Source organism: Pangasianodon hypophthalmus, chromosome 28, assembly GCF_027358585.1.
Source record: "Pangasianodon hypophthalmus isolate fPanHyp1 chromosome 28, fPanHyp1.pri, whole genome shotgun sequence".
Classification (NCBI taxonomy): Eukaryota; Metazoa; Chordata; class Actinopteri; order Siluriformes; family Pangasiidae; genus Pangasianodon; species Pangasianodon hypophthalmus.
In genome coordinates this window covers 1,661,049-1,687,555 of record NC_069737.1, presented here as the reverse complement: position 1 = coordinate 1,687,555, position 26,507 = coordinate 1,661,049, and positions in this window count along the sequence as shown.

Genomic DNA, 26,507 nt, shown 5'->3' with positions numbered 1-26,507 from the left:
CCACGTGATCAAAACAGTCCTGTAGCATAGAATCTGACTGGTCTGACCAACACTGGATCATTCTGGATCACACTGGATCAGCACTGGATGGCAGGTGCTTCCAGTTTCAGCTTCTGTCTGTAAGCAGGCAAGAGCAGGACAGAAGAGTGATCTGATCCTTGAGTGTCTGATCTGTACACAGACGCACAAGGTATTCCAGGTCAGGGCAGCAAAAGGACTTGATAGCTTGTGCATTCCTCCAATCACACCACGAGTTGTTGACCATAAAACATACACCCGGTGAGAACCACAGAGAACCCGGTGGACTCGACGGCTGAGTCTGGAACCTCCGCAGACATCCAGGATTCCATGAGCAGTCCCTCGTCTCTCATTGGTAGGATATCCATGCTGTCAGGTTGCAGAGCTTGCTGTCCAGAGATCGAATGTTTGCCAGTAGAATTCTGGGTAGCAGGAGTCGACTAGCATGGCGTGTTAGTCTGACAAGGACTCCGGTCTCTACTGCAAAGTTTGTAAACAGCGGGTCGGCTTTGAGGAACTCAAAATCTGGTTTGTGGTTTGAGATTGAAGAGCCGATTTCTAAAAATTGCAGACAAAACAAATAAAAAAAAAAAACATACTCTGTGCCATTTATTTATTTGTATGTTAAGAAGTTGATTATTTTCCTATAACAGCACATCTCAAAGTGTTTTATTCCTCTTACACCACAGCAATTTGCGAACGATTACAAAATTTAATTACTAAAGAATGACACATCATACTTTTTATCTGTTTATAGTTATATTTAAAGTCTGCAAAACAAGTTCATTTCTGTTCTCTGCCTCACCAGCCACAAGAACCTTGGTGGGATTTTTACAAATGCTTTAACTCTGTTCACTGTGTGGTGGAGATTTTCCTCACTCGTTTTATGGCTCTGTCACTTCCTGTCCCTCCTCACTCTGTAATGATGCTAATGTCCTGATACGAATGGCCTCGATGCCTCTTCTAATCTGACAGGTTCATTTGGTGCGGATCGTACAGCTGATGGCTTGCACCTCTCTCTATATGCAACCACACTGCTATGTAAATAGCCTTCAAATGCCACTTAATGAATTACCCAGTAAATAAAACGAGGGTCACTCATACATCATGGAACCTGCATCGATCAGAGCATCAGGGCCGTGTCGTAGAACGGCGTGACTGAGCCCACCAGAGTCGAAGTGAAAGAACGATTGTTCTTAATGTTTAATCCGATCTTAATTTCTTATTCAGTTCTTAATTACTCTCAGCCCATTTCCATAGGTTCTAGGCTTCCATTAGAGAGATTTTATTTTAAATATACTGATTTTAAAATTAACACTTTAAAATGTTTCTGATCTAAGTTGTAGAAACAGTGACTATAAAAAATTATATCAGTTGAAACAAATAGTTTTTTTTTAATTGGCACGAAATTCTTTAATAGAACAATAAATTGTCTTTTAATTGACTTTAAAATCAATGATAAAAACATTCTGAAGCACAGCACGTGCAATGTTTCTTTTTTCTTGCAGTTAATGGCTTTATTATAGCCGACACAAAAAAACATTTTATTATTATATATTTTTGGTGTTTTTTTAAACCTGAATTTCTCTCTTTATTTTTTTAATCCTATATCAAAACTTAATTAAATTAAATGAACTCAAATTTGCATGCAAGGCTTTAAACCTGAAACTTTAATTTCAATTTAAAAGAAAAATGACAAATAATTTTTTTGTCACAACATGTTTTGAATTTAGTCCATCAGAATTCCATACAAATTAATACAATGCTACTACTTTTACTTAGAAGAAGAAGCCTTTATTTGTCACATATACATTACAGCAGAGTGAAATTCTTTTCTTCGCATATCCCAGCTTGTTAAGAAGTAGGGGTCAGAGCACAGGGTCATCCGTGATACAGCGGCCCTGGAGCAGAGAGGGTTTAGGGCCTTGCTCAAGGGCCCAACAGTGGCAGCTTGGCAGTGCTGGGGCTTAAACCCCCAACCATCTGAGCAGTAGCCCAGAGCCTTAACTATTGTACAACCACATGCCTCTATTGTTTTTTGTCGCAGGAAGAAGAGGGGGGAAAAAAAAAAACTTTGACATTGCAACCAATCAGCAAACAAGTAATTATTTACAGTCACATTACAGTTGTGCAGTGGAAAACCTGTATCTCCAAAAAAAAAAATTTAGCTTATAAAACAGTGTAAAATAATGGAATACATGTTGGGGTTGTTTGTGTAAAATCTTTAGATTTATAATTTAAAACAAAACATGGAAATGATTCTAACAAGTCACTGTTATGACTCACGAGTTTCCTAAAATGCATCTGGTGTGAACACATGTTTTGACACTAGCAGGGAGCAGTATTGATATATTTTTAATTAATTAATCCATGTATACTCAGGTTTAACTGCCATGATGTCCTAATATTTGGGTATATGTGAGTCGACTCATCAGTAGATTTCAGTTTAACTCTAAATTGCATAATCATGGGTAAACAAAATTTCTATAAACATAGCAAAAAAATGTATTTTTAATTAATAAAACACTTAATTTTCCATTACAGCTGGTAGAGGCAGTCTCCCTGCAAAAGATACGGGTCAGAACAAGAGCAGGTTTATATAAAATTTAAAGTATGTCAAATATGAGTCAGTAAATCAATCCACACTTCTAATAAGTTCTAATTGTGTTTAATTAGCTGGCTCGCTAAAGCAGTTCATTTGTGACGGTCTCTGAAAGCTGAGATAATTTGTTTTTCATATTCTGAGGTGAAGTAGAGGAATAGTAATGTTGAAATCAAATGCACTGCTAAATGGCAAATTAATTCCTACACAAAATTCCTTTAAATGGTTCGATATCAGCAGGGCTGAAAAAAAAATAATTAACTGTACTTCAGTAAAAGTAGGGGTACTGCGTCAAAAGCCATTCAAGAGAATTCAAGTTAAAAGCAGTAAAGAGTGAAAAATCTTCTTGAGTGAAAGAGAAAAAAATATCTACTGTTTAACACACTCAAAAGTAAAAGTAAACATTTTTAACGGATGAAAAGGCTAACCCCAGGTTCACCATGCCCGTTCCTGCACGACTAGCTAGTTTGCTAAGCAATCAGTCGTAAGGAAAATATTCTGCTAACTCAGACAACACTTACAAGTGTTACGTAGATCATGTTTAATAATGTTTTTTTTCTGGAATTTGCAGTGAATTTAACAAATGTACAGAACTTAACTAGCAAGCTAATTTAACAAATTAATGTACAAAGCTTAAGTAGCTAACTATTTTTACAAAGTTACAAAAATTTTTACAAAACTCAACTACCTCATTTAATCAACCTATGTACAAAACTTGACTAGCTAGCTAGTTTAATGAATTAATGTACAAAGCTTAAGTAGCTAACTATTTTTACAAAGTAATGTACAAAACTCAACTACCTACATAATTTAATCAATCGATGTACAAAACTCAACTACCTACATAATTTAATCAATCGATGTACAAAATTTGACTAGCTAGCTAATTTAATGAACTAATGTACTAAACTTAACTAGCTAGCTAATCCAACAATGTAAAAAAATGTATCTAGCTAGATCATTTAACTAGCTAAATCTCAAAATTAGCTAATTTAACAAACATACTTTCAAAGGTTTGATATCGAATTTCATATTTCATTTTAACGTGGAAGGCAAATGAGACGTCTCGTCCTGAACGAATTGTTATCTCCAGAATAAAAAAGGTAGGTAAAAACAAAACCAATAATAACCTCATGATGTTTGAGTATTTTAAAGTATTTTAAACTTAAGAAATAAAAAGGTTTTTTTTTCTCTCTTGGAAATTTACTTGAGTAAAGTACAAATCTTTGTAGTACAATAACTCAAATATTTTGGAGCTCTGAATATCAACAAGTTAACAGTTTAATGGCAAGAAATGATTAATTCTCAAAAGACGAATTCCTTAAAAGTTCTCGAGATGTTTAAACACTGTTTTTTTTTTATTATTAAAAAGGGAGCAGCTTGTATCCTTTAGTCACTTTTTTTCATGTCATACTGTTTAGTGATGTCTTAGATCTGCTTCATGGTCCTTCACAGCAAATGACTCTTCTCCAGCTTTGATCAGGACGTGGCCTACACGTTCCTCGCCACACTTCAAAGCACAAGGCCAAGAGAGAGAGAGACAAAATGAATGAATCGCATGTCATGTGGGAAGAAAAAGGACGGAGACGGTGGCCTTGAGCCGGAAAACATACCGAGTCACCGCCTTGACACCAGAGGATAAAATTTTACAGAGTCAGCCACTTCACTTTACTTCATGAAGAGGTTCTGCCCTTTTCCCGGAATCAGTGCATCATTAAGGGCAAAAAAAAAAGAATTCAGTGGAGGGTTTTATTAAAGTCCATGCAATTAGATGATGAGAAAAGCTACGACTGATAACCCCAGCCATCGCCCTCCACCACGACCGTTTCTAATTATTCAGAAGAGCCGTCTGCCATATTAGGAGACAAAAAAAAGAGAAAAAAATCACTGTAACTCACTGTGTAACTTCACCATGTGAAACAGATTTTCACAAAAGTGAAGCTTTTTTTACATTTCTGCATATGCACTGTTAATATTCTGATTTGATATTTAAAAAATATAAAAAAAATAGCTCAATGTGGAAATAATTCTCATAATCTCATAAACATGATCACAGCTGTCGGTCTTGAGCAAGTGAATTACTTCAGTTTAAATCTAATATACACAAATAGCCCGTCCTCCGTCAAGTAGCCAGTTCTTTACGACGTACACAGAACGCAACTTTCAAGAGACCACAGACGAACATCGTGTTCAAGTTTTGTGATGGTGGTTCAATACCAACCCCGTGAAAGGATTTAACAACTACACTAGAGCTAATTTAACAGCACTCATCAATCATTCATGTGTTTAAAAATGATTTCAAAGATAATCTTAAATAACGAATTCAAACCAAGGTGAATTAAATTATTAATTAGAATTTGATCATTAAAATGTTTTGATTATTTGTTCCCCATGAAGCAACAGCGATCCTAAAACAGGGATTTTATTGTTTATTTATTTATTTATTTATCTTTTAAAATTAAGTCCACCAAATTTAGATTCAGATTTATACAGTACAGTACAACATCTGAGAAGAAAAAAAAAAAGATTCAGTCACTGACATTTTAGCCTGTCAGCATTTAGGAAATGATTGGCCTTCATGTAGTGAGCTGATGCACTAAACTTTAAATGTGTATTGTTGCCAGTGTACATAAAAACAGTGGATGAAAGGAATTTGTAAATCCGTAAACATAATGCAAATACACGTTTAAGCAACGACGCAGCTTAGCTTCAAAGCCTGGCTGAATAACAATGGTGTTATAAGTGATTATTAAATCGTCCATGAGGCCTTTCAACATGTTTATTCATGAGCATATGATATCAAAGTGAAAGCTGCTGCACCGTCTTTTCTTTTACTTCATGCAAATGTAATTCTTTTTTTTTATTATTATTTATTTATGGCATGCTTTTGGCCTGAACATTTTGCAGACAGAGAAAAATAGAAGCGCTGAGAAAACACAGTCTGCTTTCAATAAGTCCATCGCTAATGCAATTTCCTGTAGAGGTCTGAAGCAGATCTATACGCCGTATGAAACATGAGAAGCGAATGCTCTGACCTTATTTCAGAAATCTCCTGCATTCAGCATAATGCTGACGGATTAGGACTGGATGCAAGAAACAAACAAACAAAAAAAACCTGAAGTGCAGAAGAACATTTTCTTTCCTTTTATTCTACAATTTTTAGTTCACGCACTTATAGGAACTTTTAAATTCAAGAACGTTAATTCTACAGATTTCTCTGTGTTTATTTTCACAGTGTTAATGTTCCTAAACTAAACATTTGCATAAATGTTGTAAGAACGTTAACATTAACATTTTTTAATGCTATTTCCAACCACATTATATATATATATATATATATATATATATATATATATATATATATATATATATATATATATATAAATTGCTTTGTCTTTACATTAAATTAAGAAAACAAAAACTAAAAAATTAATTTAAAAACTGAAGCATTAAGGACTCAGTATCATCCGAAGATTCAGATTTTCCCTATTTTATTACATTTATTATTATAAGTATTATTAACATTAATGAAACCTTTATTGTAAAGTTTATATATATACCTAAATAACAATATGCTACTTATAAACTGAATACAATAAATGTTCATTCACAGATCATTAATTAATCAGTAAGATGTCATTAGTAAGCTGATTAATTGCTTATGATTGGTTTATTATTGAATCTTAAATTAAAATGTTACTTGTTATTGTTTGTCTAAAATTGTGAACCAAACCATTATTACTGCGAATGTTTTTACAATGTTGCAGGAATGACATTTCTGGATTTTTTTTTTTTTTGTCAGTGTTATAATTTTATACAGCATTTATATTATATATTGGATTTTTTGCTTTTTAGTGAAGAAAATAGAAAATTGTAGATATACACTATTTGTGCTGAGTTTTATTTATGCTAGTAAATTAGATTTTTTGATACTGCACTACCATTCCGAATTTAAGGGTGAAACTTTTTTTTTTTAGTTGCTCCCTCATTCAATCAGCTTTTAATTATATTTCAGAACTAAAATTAAACTCATTTTGGGATACAGGAAGTGAAAAAATAAACTGTATGTCATATTTTCTCTTACGCTGCACAGGGACTAGTATGCACTATGTAGTATGTAGTATGCAGTATGTAGTATGCAGTATGTAGTGTGTAGTATGTAGTATGCAGTATGTAGTATGCACTGTGTAGTATGCAGTATGTAGTGTGCAGTATGTAGTGTGTAGTATGTAGTGTGCAGTATGTAGTATGCACTATGTAGTATGCAGTATGTAGTGTGTAGTATGTAGTATGCAGTATGTAGTGTGCAGTATGTAGTGCGTAGTATGTACTATGCACTGTGTAGTATGCAGTATGTAGTGTGCAGTATGTAGTGCGTAGTATGTAATATGCAGTATGTAGTGTGCAGAATGTAGTGTGTAGTATGTAGTATGCACTAAGTAGTATGCACTATGTAGTATGCAGTATGTAGTGTGTAGTATGTAGTATGCAGTATGTAGTGTGCAGTATGTAGTGCGTAGTATGTACTATGCACTGTGTAGTATGCAGTATGTAGTGTGCAGTATGTAGTGCGTAGTATGTAGTATGCAGTATGTAGTGTGCAGTATGTAGTGCGTAGTATGTAGTATGCAGTATGTAGTGTGCAGTATGTAGTGCGTAGTATGTAGTATGCACTGTGTAGTATGCAGTATGTAGTGTGCAGTATGTAGTGCGTAGTATGTAGTATGCACTATGTAGTATGCAGTATGTAGTGTGTAGTATGTAGTATGCAGTATGTAGTGTGCAGTATGTAGTGCGTAGTATGTAGTATGCACTATGTAGTATGCACTATGTAGTGTGCAGTATGTAGTGTGTAGTATGTAGTATGCAGTATGTAGTGTGTAGTATGTAGTGTGTAGTATGTAATATGCAGTATGTAGTGTGCAGAATGTAGTGTGTAGTATGTAGTATGCACTAAGTAGTATGCACTATGTAGTATGCAGTATGTAGTGTGTAGTATGTAGTATGCAGTATGTAGTGTGCAGTATGTAGTGCGTAGTATGTACTATGCACTGTGTAGTATGCAGTATGTAGTGTGCAGTATGTAGTGCGTAGTATGTAGTATGCAGTATGTAGTGTGCAGTATGTAGTGCGTAGTATGTAGTATGCACTGTGTAGTATGCAGTATGTAGTGTGCAGTATGTAGTGCGTAGTATGTAGTATGCACTATGTAGTATGCAGGATGTAGTGTGTAGTATGTAGTATGCAGTATGTAGTGTGCAGTATGTAGTGCGTAGTATGTAGTATGCAGTATGTAGTGTGCAGTATGTAGTGCGTAGTATGTAGTATGCACTGTGTAGTATGCAGTATGTAGTGTGCAGTATGTAGTGCGTAGTATGTAGTATGCACTATGTAGTATGCAGGATGTAGTGTGTAGTATGTAGTATGCAGTATGTAGTGTGCAGTATGTAGTGCGTAGTATGTAGTATGCACTGTGTAGTATGCAGTATGTAGTGTGCAGTATGTAGTGCGTAGTATGTAGTATGCACTATGTAGTATGCACTATGTAGTGTGCAGTATGTAGTGTGTAGTATGTAGTATGCAGTATGTAGTGTGTAGTATGTAGTGTGTAGTATGTAGTATGCAGTATGTAGTGTGTAGTACGTAGTGTGTAGTATGTAGTGCGTAGTATGCACTATGTAGTGTGCAGTATGTAGTGTGTAGTATGCAGTGTGTAGTGTGCAGTATGTAGTGTGTAGTATGTAGTGTGCAGTATGTAGTGTGTAGTGTGCAGTATGTAGTGTGTAGTATGTAGTGTGCAGTATGTAGTGTGTAGTATGCACTATGTCGTGTGTAGTATGTAGTGTGCAGTATGTAGTGTGTAGTGTGCAGTATGTAGTGTGTAGTATGTAGTGTGCAGTATGTAGTGTGTAGTATGCACTATGTCGTGTGTAGTATGTAGTGTGTAGTATGCAGTATGTAGTGTGTAGTATGCAGTATGTAGTGTGCAGTATGTAGTGTGTAGTATGTAGTGCGTAGTATGTAGTGTGTAGTATGCAGTATGTAGTGTGCAGTATGTAGTGTGCACTATGTAGTGTGCAGTATGTAGTGTGTAGTGTGCAGTATGTAGTGTGTAGTATGTAGTGTGCAATATGTAGTGTGTAGTATGCACTATGTAGTGTGTAGTATGTAGTGTGCAGTATGTAGTATGCACTGTGTAGTGTGCAGTATGTAGTGTGTAGTATGTAGTGTGCAGTATGTAGTATGCACTATGTAGTGTGTAGTATGTAGTGTGCAGTATGTAGTATGCACTGTGTAGTATGCAGTATGTAGTGTGCAGTATGTAGTATACATCGCTCCAGTGTGTTCTGTATAACATGGTGTCGAGAATGGGACATAACTGGACATGTGTTTGACAATCTGGAATAAAATGTTCAGAAATCATAAGCAGCAGAGAGAGAGCTGTAGTCTCCAGTGTGAGGAGACAGATGAGCTCAAATCATCACTCACCACTTTATTTATTTATTTTTGTACTCTCTTCTTTTTCTCGATGACTCGTCAATCAATCATTAATTTCAACAATGTTAGTACGAGAAAGTCAGAGAGCGAGCCGTCTGTCTCATTATAATTTAAGGTCTTTTTTCATTCTCTAGTCTGCTTTGGAAAGGAGATCACTGACACTTTGATACAAACCGAATGTTGGAATTTCACAGGGATGGTTTTTTACTCAGCATACACACGATCAGCAACAGAAATCATATTGCGTTTGTGAAGTTCCCTGTGCAGACAGTGCTGCTGCTTGGATTTGATTCCTTTGTGCTCTGCTCAAATGTAACATTTATGCCCAGTTCACGCAAACCTTCTCAAAGCACAACAAATAAAATGAGCCCTCGTATGTGAGGTAGCAAAGACATGAGTCGCTAGTTACAGTGGAGGGACTGATAATAGCAGTGTCGCTAAATGTCTACAGGATGACCAAAGCCAGAGCCGTTACTTGTTTGTTTGTTTGTTTGTTTGTTTGAGAACAATGTGTCTGCAGAAAAAAACACAAATCATTCTTACAGCGTGTTCAACTTCACGATCAGCAAATAGTCAAATGCGGATCATCTCTAGGCACCTGATCATTCTGTATAAAGCCGTGTTCGGATGGGATTAGTTTTCCAGGATAATGTCTGTTAGAAACTGACAAAGAAAATGACAAAACTTGTAGAGTACCAACAGTCATATTGCAAAAATTTCCAATGTAAGACTAAACGGCAAAAAACAGCACGATTGGGGCTGCAATTATACTCAGGAAGAGAAAAAACAAACCTGAGCTAGAACCTCTGAGAGCTGTTTAGATGTATTCAGTTGTCTGTAGAGCAACAAGCAGGTTTTTATTTAAGTTTATTTTGAGTGAGCCATTATTCATTTATTAATTATTCAAATTATATCCAATTATTAATAAGAATCCATTAAGAGCCATCGGAGATTAGCGTGATGTCTCAAGAGCAAGTGAATGACTGTTTGTAGGATTTATATGGAGTCATCATCATAACCAGCAGATGAACGGATTCGATTTTGGAATTGATCCAAACAGGGTCAAGGTCACAGCAAGGTCAAATATCTGAAATAGTTTTTCTTCAATAGCTTCCTTCTTTTTTGAAGTACACTACACGGCTGAAAGTATGACCACCTGACCATCGCACCCACACACATACACCAATTTAGCACAACCCATCCTCCTACAGTGTCTTGCATAAGTATTTACCCCCTTGAACTATTCCACATTTTGTAGTGATACTGTACCAGCATGTTTTTGAGAGGATCCTGGAATTAACTCCACGCAGACGGTAACCTGAGCTCAGGATTGAACACGGGACCCTGAAGCTGTGGGGCTGCATCACTACCCCCTGCACCTCTTCATCATTTCTCAATGTGAGCCACAAATCCTGCTGTATTGTTGATAGCAGCAGGCAGGAAGTGACATGAAAGCCATCACACATGCTGTACAGCGATCACAAGCTTCACAAGCACAGTGTTTCTGATGCACTCTGTAAATGAAACGTATGTCGTGCACCTGAGTGATAGATGGAAGCCCACGGGACTTTACTGGCCTGTGGGTTTTACACCTCTGTTTCTTCCACAGGAATGTGATCGAGCTTTGATGGTTAAAAAAAAAATAAATAAATAACAGGCACTGTTCTGTAGGGCGCAGTATATATTCCAGCAGATCCTGATTAAATCAGCTAGCCGGGGGAAATCCCAGCAGAGCGACGGTGAGCTCCATAATCCCTCGCTATAAAGAAGCACACAGACACTCTATTGCTTTTCTGGTGTTCTGTGTGTGTGTTATACAGATCGTCTTACAGTATGAACTGCACATGGTGCACATGTTCGCTTTATTGAGGTATAAAAGCATACTCATGGGACTAAAACAATAACACATCCACCACCAGTCAGAGGTTTGCAGAAAATGAGTTATTCTAGTGCTTTTAATTCACAATTAGAGGAACAGACAAAAGAAAAGAGTACAGGAGTGTTAACTGTTCCATTAGTGACATGTCATTGTATTTGTAAGCAGATCCTAAAGGAACTTGATGATAAATTAATGATTTATTAAAAGCAGGTGCACTTTAAGAATAAACAGAAACGGAGCTGATATTCATTATAAGAAAGAGCAATACTGCATGGTTTTGTGCTACGGGTAACTAATTAGAGTGAATAGTAATATATAATGAAGAATATTGAATAATTATATCTAAGGAAAAACAGTAAAAATGCTGCAATCATGTCACCGTGATTTTTATCCTTCAACTGGGAAAACTCTGTTCATTTCAACCTCCAAGCGGGAACTACAAGTCAGAGTTCTGCAACCGAACCAGGGCGTGACGCAACTGCCTACATGACCTGTGTCTTAAAATATTAAATGTTTATATTTCATGATATTCATTATATTTCTATCTGATAAGTAAGGAATAAAACACTCCGTGTGGTGCTTTTCTAGGAAAATAATCAACAACAGACTTATTGTATTGTTACCACACTAACGTTGATTATTTTCCTGTAAAACCTATAAAACACCACACCGGGTGGTTTATTCCTCTTATATCACAGCAACCTGCCAGAGATTACAACAACAAAGACATGGTGTACTTTTTATCTGTTTAGAGTTACATTTAATGTTGTGGAACATCCACGAAAATTCTTGAGGTGAGGAGACATTTATAGAAGGAGTCTCCAGGTCAGTGCTTTGTAACAGTCAGAGGTAAAGCTCTAAATTTTCCTACATCTTCAGGACAGAGGAGTTTACGCTTTGTGGTTCCTTGGTAACAAAAAAAAAAAAAAAAAAAAAAATGACAAGCTGTGTTTTTTTGTCTTATTAACTACAAGAGAGCGAAAAAGAGAGGCTGGTGAGGGAACGACTGTTTATAACTGCTATAACAATTGAGAACAGGACTTTCACAACATTAAATGTAACTATAAATGGATATAAATGTTTGTTTTCTTCAATATGCTGTGGTATAAGAGGAATAAAACACTTTAGAATGTGCTGTTATAGGAAAATGATCAACTTTGGGATTATTCGACCATAACAGCACAACAATCGGGGTCCTGTTTTTTATCTCGATGGTCACCTGAAGAGTTTTGACATGAACCCTGTCATACATCCTCCTTCACTGTTTTATAAAATCTATTTCATCTTTTCATTCATTCCTCTTTAAATGACTAGGAAAGAAGCCTAAACGAAAACAAACCACTTCATGAAAACCATCTCACATTCTAATTCAATCATCTCAAAGTGCATGCAGTCCATTTTATATTGTGAGGCTGAACACATCAGAAATCAGAACTCCATCATCGCAGCACTCTGAGCTCCTGGGCCATCATGCGTCATGCACGAAGCTAGAAGCGGTGCGGATTCGGAGAAAGTCCACGCTGGAAAAGACTCAAGCTATTCATCTCCACTTCTAGCATTCAAGAGTCTGAAATAAATAAATAAATAAATAAATAAATAAATCCCCACTCGGAGTGCTGCTGTTTACCATCAGTGAGAAAAGCCGGAGCCGCGCAGGTGAATTATTCAGCGCCAAACCTGCGGCTTCATCTCACGCCGGAGTTCAGCTGCCTGAGAGAAGAGCTCCGCTGGCTCAAAGCTTGTTTGTTTTCCAGCTCTTCATAAAGACAGAAAAGTTTTTCTTTTTTTTTTTTTTGAAAGAGAGAAAAAGAAACAGAGCTAGGTCACTCACTTGGAGCTTGACTGAAAATATAATGAAGTATAAAATATAATAAAGTGAATTTTTCACCTGGAGCAAAAGGTCAGGTGTGTCTTTGAAATGTCAACATACTGCTCTGGTTAAGTGATGCCTTTATTCTTTTCCAGAAAATTCTGAGAGCATTGATCAGTGCAGGTGGCATTAAATACGCTTACCAAAACTATATATATGTATATTGTGATATACACATATATAGTAGTATATAAAAAGTAGTATATGAAAAAAATATAAGTAGTATAAGTTGTATATGAAAAAAATGTGTCAGGTAAAAAAAAATAAATAAATAAATAAATAAAAATGTGAAAAAATCACATTAATTTAAATGAATCTTTTGGGGAAAAAAACTGTCAATGAATCATGTGTGATAAAAATCACATAAAAAAAGAATTATATGTAAAAATTAGAAAATAAATGAATCGTGAAAAAAGAAAAACATGGTAAAAACAAACGGGTAAAAATTAATTAATTATTGATTAAAAAGTGCAAATAAATGAATCATATGAAAAACGTGAATATACTTGAATCATGTGTAAAAAAAAGTGAAAGTAATTTAATAATTTTCGAGAAAGAATATAAATAAATAAAATATGTGAAATAAAAGAATCATTTGTAAAAAAATAAATAAATAAAATAAAATAAATAAATAAATAAATAAAATGTATCATGTAAAAAAAGAAAAAATGAGAAAGTAAATTAATAATTTGTAGAAAAAAAATCGCATGGAAAATAAAAGAATTGGGTGAACAGTCCAAAAGTCAGTAACAGGATGCGTCTAAAAACCACGTTATTATTCACATAATTAATTGTACATTAATTTACACATAATACAGAATTTCATCATCATCAGTACTTTGGATTTTGTTGCATTGCACCTTTAATTCATTTTAACTAAAGAAAAAAATACCTAGCCAACATTTTTACACACAGAATCAAATTTCTTGTTTATTGCTCTCACACTGTTGATCTCATAAACTAAAAACTCTGTGCTTTACACAACACAATCGTTAATCTTCAGCTGTCACAGAATAACAGACGTAGTCATTTTGGCAGCGCTGCTCGAAACTCAAAGCTCTATATTCAGATTTCTAATGAAATTTTATTCTCATATCTGTATCTGAGTGTCTACAGAGTCTAAACGTCTAACACACGCTTTCTGTCTCAAACGTTTCTGAATCTGAGTCTCATGACCGTGTTTCAGGTAAAAACATCCAGAAGTGAGAGAATATTCTCATGATCACTCAGAAACACTGTGTGCTGTTCTGTTTTAATCAGATAAACAACAACGGCGTTAGTTACCACACCGAGCACGTCCCGAAGTCTTTCATTCCTCTTACACCACAGAAATTTACCAAAGATCACAATGAGCCGTTACTATAGAAACCATAACATACTAGAGCAAGTGCATTAATGTAAACCTGCACTACTGTCATGGCCGCTGTTATAGAAAATGAATCAAAGCCTTCTGACCAATCAGAAGCCAGAATTTGATGATGCAATGGTGTAAAATTAGATATCTACTCTAGACAATGTGATAACTCTGCATAAGGGATTTTAATTTAGACATTTTTTTAGACAAAAGCAGGATGAATCTTCCTCTGATTTCATTGAGTTCCTCGTTGCCGTAGCAACAGCTAGCAAAACAGAGATGTCTTGAACACTAGCATTTTAACAGTAAAGTGTCCTTCATTATCATACTACAAAGATGAAATGTAAGAAATCCATAGTGTAGAAAAAAAAACATTATAATTATTATAATTAATTTCATTATTTTATATAATTATAAACTAAAATATATACTGAAAAAATCACTGATGTACTATTTACTTATTTTAGCACTGATATTTAAATCACCTTCATGTTAAATTTAATGTATTTTAATTACTTTTTAATGTACATTAGCAATTTGGCCTTGAACACAAAATTAAGATAAATCAAGTCAATTTGTAAGTTTTGAAAAGTTCAGCATTCAGATTTGCTGTTAACCGAAAGTTATAATCAGTGCTGCTTTTCTAAAGTCTCTACCTTGCTGTTTGTCATGTTAACAAATTATAATAATGTACAGAGGATTAAATAATCCTTTACAGCTATAAAACACACACACACACACACACACACGCCGTGTTGGTGCCCCAGCTGTGAGGTCTCAATGTAAACCAGAGTGAACAATCATGTTTCCAGCATGTGGTGTTACTGATTATTCAAGCACGGAGAGGGCGTGCATACTTATGCATGCTGCTTAAAAACAACAAACCAAGGCTTAAATGGAAAGAAACGCAAAGCAACAGCAATATCAACAACAACAAGAGCAGCAACAACAATAACAACGACAACAACAACAACAAAAATAGCAACAGCAAAAACAATGGCAACAAGAACAACAACAATGACAACAAAAATAGCAACAGCAATAATGGCAACAATAAGAGCAGCAAAAACAACAACCTAAATAGCAACAGCAACAAGAACAACAACAACAATAATAACAGCAATAACAACAGCAAAAAAAAAACCCAACAAGAACAAGAACAACAATAGCAACAGCAATAACATCAGCAGCAAAAACAACAGCAATAAGAACAACAACAACAACAGCAACAAAAATAGCAACAGCAACATCAACAACAACAACAAAAGCAGCAAAAGCAACAGCAACAAGAACAACAACAACAACAAGAACAACAGCAATAAGAACAACAACAACAACAGCAGCAACAAAAATAGCAACAGCAATAACAACAGAAGCAAAAACAATGGCAACAAGAACAACAACAATGACAACAAAAATAGCAACAGCAATAAGGGCAACAATAAGAGCAGCAAAAACAACAACCTAAATAGCAACAGCAACATCAACAACAACAACAACAACAAAAGCAGCAAAAGCAACAGCAACAAGAACAACAACAGCAATAAGAACAACAACAACAACAACAACAACAACAAGACAACAAAAATAGCAACAGTAACATCAACAACAACAGCAGCAGCAAAAGCAACAGCAACAACAACAACAATAGCAACAGCATCATTAACAGCAGCAAAAAAACAACAGCAAAAACATCAAGAACAACAACAACAACAATATAAAGTGTAGTTCTTTTACTGTGTAAGCTTTTACAGCACTGGAGGAAAAAGGTTATTGAGTTGATTTGATTAAATTGTGTACACTGGTTCCACGTGAATGAAGCGAGTGGCACTCACTGTATATAATTCACACTAGTAGATTAGATAACTGTTTAAATTTAATTTACTGAAATCAGGTTTTGATGTATTTATCTGTAAACTATACATTATATTTTCTCTTAAGTCTGAACACAGCTTCACTTTTTTCAGTGTGCACTGCAGTGATACAATTTTTCCTGAGTATTGTTTCCACCCAATGGGATTATGAAAGCACGAAACTAACCTGACATGGAGCACGTTTGTCCAAAAGCATATGTTGCCATAGTAACTCAGTGGAGCTTACAATTAGTTTTGTTTTTAGAACGGGAATTGATGGAATTTAGCAGGGCTTGTTGAAATAAGCCTGGCTTATCGAGTTAGATCACTTCACAGAATACTCTCAGCAGCAGCAACAACAACAACAACAACAATAACAAAAACAACAACAACAGCAGGGAAAACAACAAAAACAGCCGCAACAACAATGACAACAACAACAGCAACAACAACAACTACAACAATAACAAGAATGACAACAGCAGCAGCTACAACAACAACAGCAGCAGCAACAACAGCAACAACAATGACAACAACAACAGGAGCAACAACGACAACAACAGCAGTGACAACAACAACAACAAAAACAACAATAAAAAACAGTAGCAACAACAATGACAACAACAACAGCAGCAACAATAACAAGAATGACAACAGCAGCAGCTACAACAGCAACAACGACAACAACAGTAGCAACAACAATGACAACAACAACAACAGCAGCAGCAACAACAATGACAACAACAACTGGAGCAACAACAACAAAAAAAAAACAGTGGCAATAACAATGAAAACAACAGCAAAAATTGCAACAATAACAAGATTGACAGCAGAAACAACAACAACAACAACAACAACAGCATGCCACAGCATCTAAATCCTTCGCTATTTTTAACACAGAATTTGATCTGCATCGATTTCCTGCAGTCGAACTGATTTCTGTGTTGTTTGTTCCATTTCTTTAGTTTCCATCCTTTTCTGTTCTGTCTGTTCCGGCCTTTTAACTTGGTTTGGTTCTTTTTCTGTTCTTTTTGCTCCATTTTTCTGTCCTGGCTTTTTCATTTGGTTGTGTTTTTTCCATCTTTTCCTTCTGTTCCCTTCTTTCTGTTTTGTTCTTTCCATTTCCATTTTTTTCCACTCGGTTCTATTCTTTTCACTCCATTCTGTTCATTCTGTTCTTTCTTTTCCATTCTTTAGATTGTATTTCAGTCTTTTAGTTTGTTCATTTCATTTCATTCCATTCTTTTCTTTTCATTTCACTATTTATGCTTTTTTTTTCTTTCCTTTCTTTGTTGTTTTGCTCCATAATTTTTGCTCAGTTTCATTCTTTTTATTTTTTCCATTCTTTTCTGTATTCTTCACAAATCCTATTTGTAACCTTTAATGCGAGTCGTGGCCTCGCCGTCAGGTTCATCAAGTCCCAGGGGGCCAAAACTAACGCTCACCGCTCTGCATCTGAAGCAGTTATTGATTCTCCAATTCCTCAGGCGTGAATTGACTTGCCTTCATAAGCAACACCAGGGTCATGTTATTAGCTCCGGATTATTCCGGACTGCAGTGTATGGACCAGGACACGTTTAAGGTCACGCAGAATGGACACGCCCCTCACTTTACAACCTGTTGAATCCAGTTTACAGGTATACAAGGCTGTTAGGCAGGCCTGGGGGCGGAGCTAAGACAGTCGGGATTTATTAGCTTTAGAGTGCATTCGTTATTTTTATGTTTTTGGATTATTCCTGAGTGGAAGTAAACTGTACTGTAAAAATCATGAAAGATATTTATAATAATTCTGATTTTTTTTTCACCAGTCATTAATATTCATGAGTAGTCCATCAATCCACATGAATATTCATTAGCAATAAATTATAGAAGCAAAATATTTACCTACATAACGCTGTGGTAAATTAGCTAACGTTAGCTGCGAGCATGCTAATGAATGATGAAATGATTTGCACATCAGAACAAGCACACATCTTTGTTGAAGTAAATGTTTGGTAAACTGCTTCTGGTCAACAATCGTTCCTCACGCTGAGCAACATCAATTCATTTCCTTACTCATTTCTCTTCTTTTTGTTGTATTGCATTCATTTTGTTCCTTCCTTTCACTGTCATCATTCCATTTCATTCGTTCTCTTCCATGTTTGTCATTCTGTTCCATTAGTTTGTGTTCTTTCATTTTCCTCTGTCCATTTCATTGTTTGTTTGTTTTTTTATTCTATTGAATTCTCTTCAGTCCGTTTTGTTCTTTCAGTTCCACTCTTTTCTTTCTGTTTCGTTCTTTCTGTTTCGTTCTTTCTGTTTTGTTCTTTGTTTTCCTTTCTTTTCGCTTTAATCTGTTCATTCCATTCTGTTAATTTTGTTTCTTTTTACAGCCTGTTCTTTTTGCCTTTCTTTTCATTCCAGTCCTTTAGTTTTATGTTCTTTTTGTTTTTGTTTTTTTTATTCAATTCTTTCCATTCAGCAGCAGATTTTCTATTTTGTTATTTTTGTTCTGTGTTTTTAAATCTATTCCATTTTCTTCTGCTCCATTCTTTTCAGTCTGTTCTTTTCATTCCAGTCCTCAGGTCTGTCCTCCTCAGTCTGTGCTTTTTGTTCTGTTCCTTCTGTGTGGTCACTATTTTTTTCATTCCGTCCCATTCTTTTTTTATTCCTTTCTCTTCATTGTCATTTATTCTATTCTTTTTTATTATTATTTCATTCTTTCGGATGCTGCACTTTTGTTTGTTTGTTTCAGAACACAGCACAAACACAGTCAGTTAACTACGTCAGGTTCGCTGTGTTCATGGGAAAGCTGTGGCCTCAGTTTTCCTCTCTGCACTCTCACAGACCAGCGTGCTGTAGCTCTGCGCTTATATATCTGTAGATGTTTGTGCAGAAATGGAGGAGGAGTGCAGATTTTAGACGTCATCGCAGGCTCTTTCACTCAAGCTGCTCACCTCCGGTGGATTTGAAGGAACCTCACAAAATAGCCAACAGATTTCACTTTGCCTCTCTTTATAGTCCATTTTCACAGTTTAAGCACTTTAAGTGCACTATTATAACAGTCTAACCTAACAGCTTAAAGCCTTTAATACAGTGCTATTAAATTGTCCCACATGCTTTCTTGCACTTTCTCTCTCTCTCTGTCTCTCTCTCTCTCTCTCTCTCTCTCTCTGTTTGGTTTAGTTAAAGAAAAAAGCTTCCTATGCTAAATTATTCCATATGTCTTCCCCTGATGTTCTCCACCATGTTGCTTTGTTATATTGTTTTATTTACCCCTAAAGTGGCTCCACTCACCTAGCAGAGTGTTCCAAATAAGCATATCCCACATTCCCACCTATTTGCATAATTGTTAATACATCTCAAGGCACGGCATTAAAATTTATGGCTCCCAAAGCAAACAGAAAGAGTGGTTAGCGAAACCTCTCACGCTCACATCTGAACCCTATTGGCAGATACGGAAAAGAGAGAGAGAGATAGAGAAAGACGGCTATTTGCATAGCAAAATGGCATCGAAAAAAAGCCATTCTGCTGTTAAATGACCCACAACTTCTTAACGCCAGTGCCGCTGGCCCTCACGCGCCATTGTATCCCAGCTCAGGAAGCTAAAACCACCCGAGCCGAGTTATTTCCTCTCATCAGAACAAACGGCAATAGACTACGAACGATGCTCGGGTAGTTCCCCAAGGGCCTCGCTTTAACTCCCAGAGCCGCATTAGCAGCGTTATGATGTTCACTAGCACTGGTTAGTGCCGATTCCACCACATTATGCATGCCTTGTGCAGCATGCAGGGCCTCAAAGTCTATTCGTTCCCATTAAAGCTGGCACCACCACGGCAGACACTCAGCACACTCTGCAAAAAGCATCCGAGGACTTTAATTTCCCTCGGCCTTCCAGATTAAAAGAAGCTAAATGAAACGAAAAAGTGTGTGCAGCTATTTATAAAGGGCTGCCTGACCAGGACTGTGTGAATTAAGCAGAAATGAAAATTTGTGTAACATGGTTTTACGATGGCTAACTAATCTTATACGGCAAAGCTGCACAGGCAAAATTTCAGTCTTGATATGTCATCACTGAGGCCTGCTTTACACCGTGTCCAATTAGATTAGCTTTAAAATGAGAATGCCTTAATTTGGCATGAAACTCATCAAAGCTCCTGTCCTCGTTTGTATTAGTGTATGAAATGTGCATTGACAGAAATTTTGAAAGTAAACACAAAGGATCAGGTTCTATACTTGCAGTATCGATTGCATTTTCTATAGATAAATAGCTCCTCACTGCTGCCATGGAGGAGATGGAAATAGATAGACACTTGCTTTCCAATTTTCTAAATAATGATAGAAATAAATAATGTTTATTATTAAAAAGTTCTGTTTATTATTAAAGCGTTTGAGTTCACTCGGTTCCTGCCTCCTCCTTGCCTGTCTTTGTTACGCATCCCTACAGTGAACAACAAGGAAAAGGGTTGTGCAATTGCAGAATGTTAAACATGCAAGAAATCCAGTAGAACATGAAACTGTTTTTTTTCTCCATGTTTCTTTCCATATGCACTTTGCTTTTCACTTGAATGCAGTTGGAGAGTGGAGGAACCTGATGAGAATGAAAGAGAAAGAAGTTTATAAAAATATTCACAGATCCTGGCAGTTGTCCGTAAAGGTTGGCAGCATTTTGCCAAATCCTATGAATTTTAAATTACCTAGTGCCGGAATGCCATTTCTGTTCATGTTCTTTTTGCAGAAAGTGGAGAAGAGCCTTGCTGACTGCTTCATTAAGGGTTAGAATATAAATAAAAACACAAAACGATGATCTCTGACCTCTCAGATCTCTCTGAATGGTTTTATGAGAGACGTTTAAGAGGTCATTGACAGTGACGAACCAACACGATAATAAAAGATCATGTGGGTTAATGAGCAGTGTGAGAGGCGAGCCTGTTATTCGCCTGGTTTAAAGATGTGTTTGGAGTGTGTTAATTCGCTGAGTGTTATTGGTGGAAGATATTCTTTTTCTAGTGTATGGCTAATACAGTGTAAGCTTGCATGATCTGAGCTGGAAATGAGCTAAACTGTTTAAAGCTCCATTCTCCATGGCTTAGTTACAGACTATGGGTTTAGCCCTATTTGGCTGGGATTAGTTTTACATGAACAGGTGGAGTAATGTAATCATTAGCCACGTGTCTCTCTCAGAGTTTTTTTTCCTGCACGATTCTGTCACATCAGTCATTTTTACAGACTGTGCATTCCCATGTCTGGAAAGATTACACCATCCTGTAGATCATGTAGAACTAACTCCATGCATTAGTCCAATAATCTCCAATTCTCCATCCCTCCATTCAATGTATCTGTCTTTCTGTCTGTCTATCTGTCTATCTACCCATCCATCCATCCTATCTGTCTGTCTGTCTGTCTATCCACCATTGAGATCCACGGAGATGTCTGATGGGTAGATGGATTTTCATCCATCCACCTTTTCAGCTTATCATTCTGTCTTTCTGTCTGTCCACCCATTCATTCATTCATGTAGCAGAGATGTTTATTGGGTCTACTGTTCTCCAATGTTCCATCCATTCTATCTATCTGTCTTTCAAACATCTCTCCATCCACCCATCCAACCATCAATCCATCCAATGCCTCAGTATGTCTGTCTATCTACCATCCATTTATATTTATTACACCTATTTGTCTTTCTATCTATCTATTCGCCATTCATCAATCCATCCATCCATCCATCCATGTAGGAGTGAGGTTTTCTTGGTCTAATGCTCACCATACATCCATCTGTCCATGTATCATATCTCCTTTTCTGTCTTTCTATCCATCATCAAGCTCTAGTGAGATCTGCTGGGTATACTGCTTTTCATCCATCCACCCTTCCTTCTTATCTATCTGTCTTTCATACATCCATATATCCATCCATCCATCTCTCTGCCTATCTATCCAACATTCATTCATCTATCAACCCATCCATCCACCTTTCTGTCTATCTATGCACTGTCCTTCCATCCATGTAGGAGAAATGTTTTATGGGTCTGCTGTTCACTATCTATCAATTTCTCCATCCAAATATCTTGTAGAGGTGGTCATTTCTACACCTATCTATCTATCCCTCTATCTATCCATCCATCCATCCATCCATCCTCGAGTTCCCTGTAGATGGATTATTACCCACCCGGAGAAACCCAGATGGAGCTTTCTCTGCATATTCATACTTCTCTCCATGTTGCTCGATGCTCCCAGCTGTTTTTTGCAAAGCGTCTTCATTAAAGCAGGCCGTCGTCTCTCTGATTTATTTAACTGGCCTTGATATGGCAGAAAAGAACACATAAAACCCGGTGATTGCTGAGCACCAGATCAGCTCCGGCTGTTTGTAATGTTTCAATGCTGTTTCCGATGCATGCTCTGTTTGGCAGCTCCATTCACTCTCCTGCGCCTCGCCTGTGAAAAGGAGTATTTAGGATATTTGAGTTTTAATTTATGTTCCATTTTTTCCTATAAATTATGATAACTAAAGAAGCAATGAATGTATCAACACTGAGCAAGGCCCAGTTTTTGAACTATTTAATATTAAAGGCATGTGAAGAAATTTAACACAGGATTGAGTTCAGTGCTAAAACTCAAACAGCAGACGGCGAGGTAATTTCTCCAAGGTTAATTCCATTTAGAGACTGGGTTCTAGTTCTTGATGAAAATTAATATGCTTATTGGTATTCAGAAAAGAGGGGAGGAAGCTGTAGAGCACCACTGATGTGGAAAAAAAAAGTGTGACATCTTCTAATGTCATTAAAGTGAGCAGACCAGCGCTGAGGCTCTTTGCTATTCTCACGAGGCGTGGCATCTCGTAATTAAAGCCAGAGTCAGGTACAGAAACTCAGCTCGCGGCTCACACTGAGCAAATTACTGCAAAATACAATTCGACCTAGAAAAAACCCTCACCGTCTCAAGCATTATTCGCAATGTGAAACTGCAGAGGAAAGGCAATGCATGCAAATAATGAAGTCCCGTTAAACCTATATATCCTTCCATATCCTTTTGTAGAGATGTTCTCTGTGTCTACAGCTCTTCATCCATCCATCCATTCATCCATCCATATTTGGAAGAGGAAACATCTGTAAGACATGTTTTCTAAGCATCCTGACAATCCGACCCTTCAACTATCCATCCATCCATCCATCCATCCTCATTTCTACTATCCATCTATCTATCTATCCATCCATCCATCTAGGATTGAGGTTCTCTGTGCTTCCTGGTCTCACTGTTCTACATGCCTGTTACTCACAGTGTATTTTTCTACATCTTCATCACATTTTAACTCATTTGCATGCTGTCACTAAACCCATCTGTGCTCCTCTCAGGTCTTACTCACAATCTCCAAACTGCATATCGCCAAACTAAGCACCTAAGCATCAATCCTTTCATTAACGCTTCAATATTAACATTAAAGTCTCTTACATGAAGATTAAAATCATTTTATAACTGTATCACAGAAATAGAGGCTGCTGAAGCAGTGTCAAGGCTTGACAGTCTTTTTTTCCAATAACATAGCAGCTATTTTACTGCAACTACAAGCAGCTTTAAACATGGATTTAAACTCTGTGGAGAAAACAATGCCTCATCCTGGCAGAATAACAACACTGACTCCCACACATGCTCATGTGTGACTTTATACTGCTCTAATGATTATGTGTTGGGAATAATATTATAGAGAGGCTATTAAATGATGTTAATAATAGCAGGATGGAAAATGTTCCACTTTGCAGAGTAAATAGGACAGTGTGAGGAGAATAATGCTGTCTAATGCTGTATAAGACATGAGGAGTTGTATCTAAAGATTATTAATGTGTTCAGTGCATCATTTATGTCTCTAATGCATGCTTATATTTAGTTTTTGGGCTGAAGGCGTTGTTAATGTAGTGTGTGAGAGATAGTCGCAAGATGTTTCATAAAGTTCACACGAAGCTAAAGGACTAAACATGAATATTTTATTGATGATTATGTTAACTTACTCAGGCACTTTGGCTCATCTGAAACACATGCAAAGGCACAAACTCAGCCACAAACTCTCCACAGTATCAGTGCTATAACACCCGCGTTTTGCAAGCTGGTTTTCTCCCAGTTCCTAGCTTGGGGCCACCAAAGCGGGGCCACTTTCGTCCATAAGTGTGAAAGTTACTGCAGAGTCAGTGCCAAAATGTTGTTTCACCCATCCACCCATCTGTCCATCACTCTTCCATCCAATCTATATATCTCTCTGTCTAACCTTCCATCCATCCAACCAGTTTGGCTGTCTCTAGATCCATCCATCCATCCATCCACCCATCTAGGAGAGATGTTTTCAAGGTCTACTGCTGGTGATCCATCCATCCAGTCTCTTTGTCTTTCTGTTTGACTATCCACCCATCTATTCATCATTCCTCCATCCAATCTATATATCTCTTTGTCTGACCATCCATCCATCCATCCATCCATCTAGGAGAGATATTTTCTGGGTCTACTGATGTCTAATGATCTGTTTGTCTGTCCGTCTATTCATCCACCCAATGTATCTCTGTCTATCTATCAATTTATGCATCCAGTTTGTCTGTCTCTCTATCTGTCTATCTATCCATTTCTGTTTTTACCATTCTAGACCTATTCGTCCATCTGTCTATCTACACTCTCTGTTGAAGAGCTTTGAAAGAAGGAACTGGAGAAGCCTTCAGAGAGTATACTTATGTAAATAGGGTCATATTTATAAAAAAAAAAAAAAAAAACACCTGTGATTTCTGGATTCTCTCATTAATTATTTAAATCTTCTCAAAGTAACAGAGACACTTTAACTTCAGTCACTGTTTCACTTGCAATCCGGTGTGTTGGAGCGCCGCTCTCCACTCAGTCTGAGATTAGAGCTGGTTTAAAACATCTGAAGACTGAACACTTTTTCTTAAGTCACTCAGCAAAACGTGATGTAATTGGCAGAAATGCTAATAAAGAGGAGTTCATCTGGGTTTGTGTGAAGCTACTCTGACATAAAAGCCCGGAGTAAAGAAGCTGAACTCACGTGAGAGTTTAACAGTTTAGTACCTCAGATTTGAGAATGTTCTGTCACATCAATATGAAAAACAGAAAAGAGAAAAAAAAAAACTAAAAAGACAGAAAAATACATGAATGAAGACCTCTGGATAAAATTTCATTACCATCCAAATGTTCCAAATGCAATAAAGTGCATTTATAAACTGCTTTTAATTAATACTTTTATTTTATTATTCCATAATCTGATTCATTCTGAAGCGATATTCATTTACATGCAGATGGATTTCAGAAAAATGCAACTCACAGTTCACTTTTCATACATGAACTGCTCCATACAGCATCACTACACAACAATTCTACACTTTATACAAATCAGTGTGTTATTATTCTGAGTTTCTGATAGTTCTTTATTACAGTGAAATCTGAGGAGGTGTGGAAAACTGTGGAACAGACTAAACAAGATGAGGCACAAAACAAAAAAAAAAAGGTCAAAACAGAGAAAGCACGGCTTGGTATCGACAGAACACAAGACAACTGAGCGTATGCTTCACAAAGAGTGTAATGAATGGAAGTCCTTAAGTAGTGTGCTTGTGAGTGTGATACTGATTGAAGCCAGGTGGTGTGTTAGAAACTGGGTGATTGCGAGCAGGGAAACTTCTGGGTAGTGAAGTCCGTGGCGGCCATGTTTGTAGGCTGCAGTGTTTGCTGGGAAGTAGAGTCCGTGGCTGGCTATGACATGACAAAAACCACTGAGTTTCTCATAGTTTTTCATTTTTTTAAACTAATTTATTTATTTATTTTAAACTCATTACCACCTCTGGGAAGGAATAACAAGAAGCAAAAATGAGACAAATAAAATAAAATAAAATAAAAAAAAAGCAACAATGAAAAAATTAGAAAAAAAAATTAAAGTAAAAACAAAAATAGAAGGGAGAGTAAAAGCAGCGTGAATGAATCAAAAACACAACAGGAATGAATATATGGGGGGAAAAAAGAGAAAAATAAATTACAAAGAAAAGTATTATAATGAGGAAAATTCTAGAGATGGTAAACAATTTTTTTTGTATTGAATGGTGTAAACAAACAAACAAATAAATAAATAAATACAAAAGAAAAAAAAAATCTAATCATAATTTGACAGCAAAACAGGAAAGAAAGAAAAAAACAAAAAAAAAATAGAAGGAAAGAAGAATACTAAAATTCGATTCAGGAGAGAAATCGAGAGTGCAGGTTTTTTATTTTTAAAATTATTTTTATTATTATTCCGTTTGAATGGTTTTGAAAAGTAGGATAATTATAGGACAGTATAACAATTTTAAAAGCAATTAAATGCAAGTATGAGCACGACCCCCAAATGTAATGGTTTGAAGTCATGCTCATATTTGTATTTAATTGCTTTTCATATTTTCAACAAACTCACAAAATTCAAAACCGTTAAAATTTCCCAG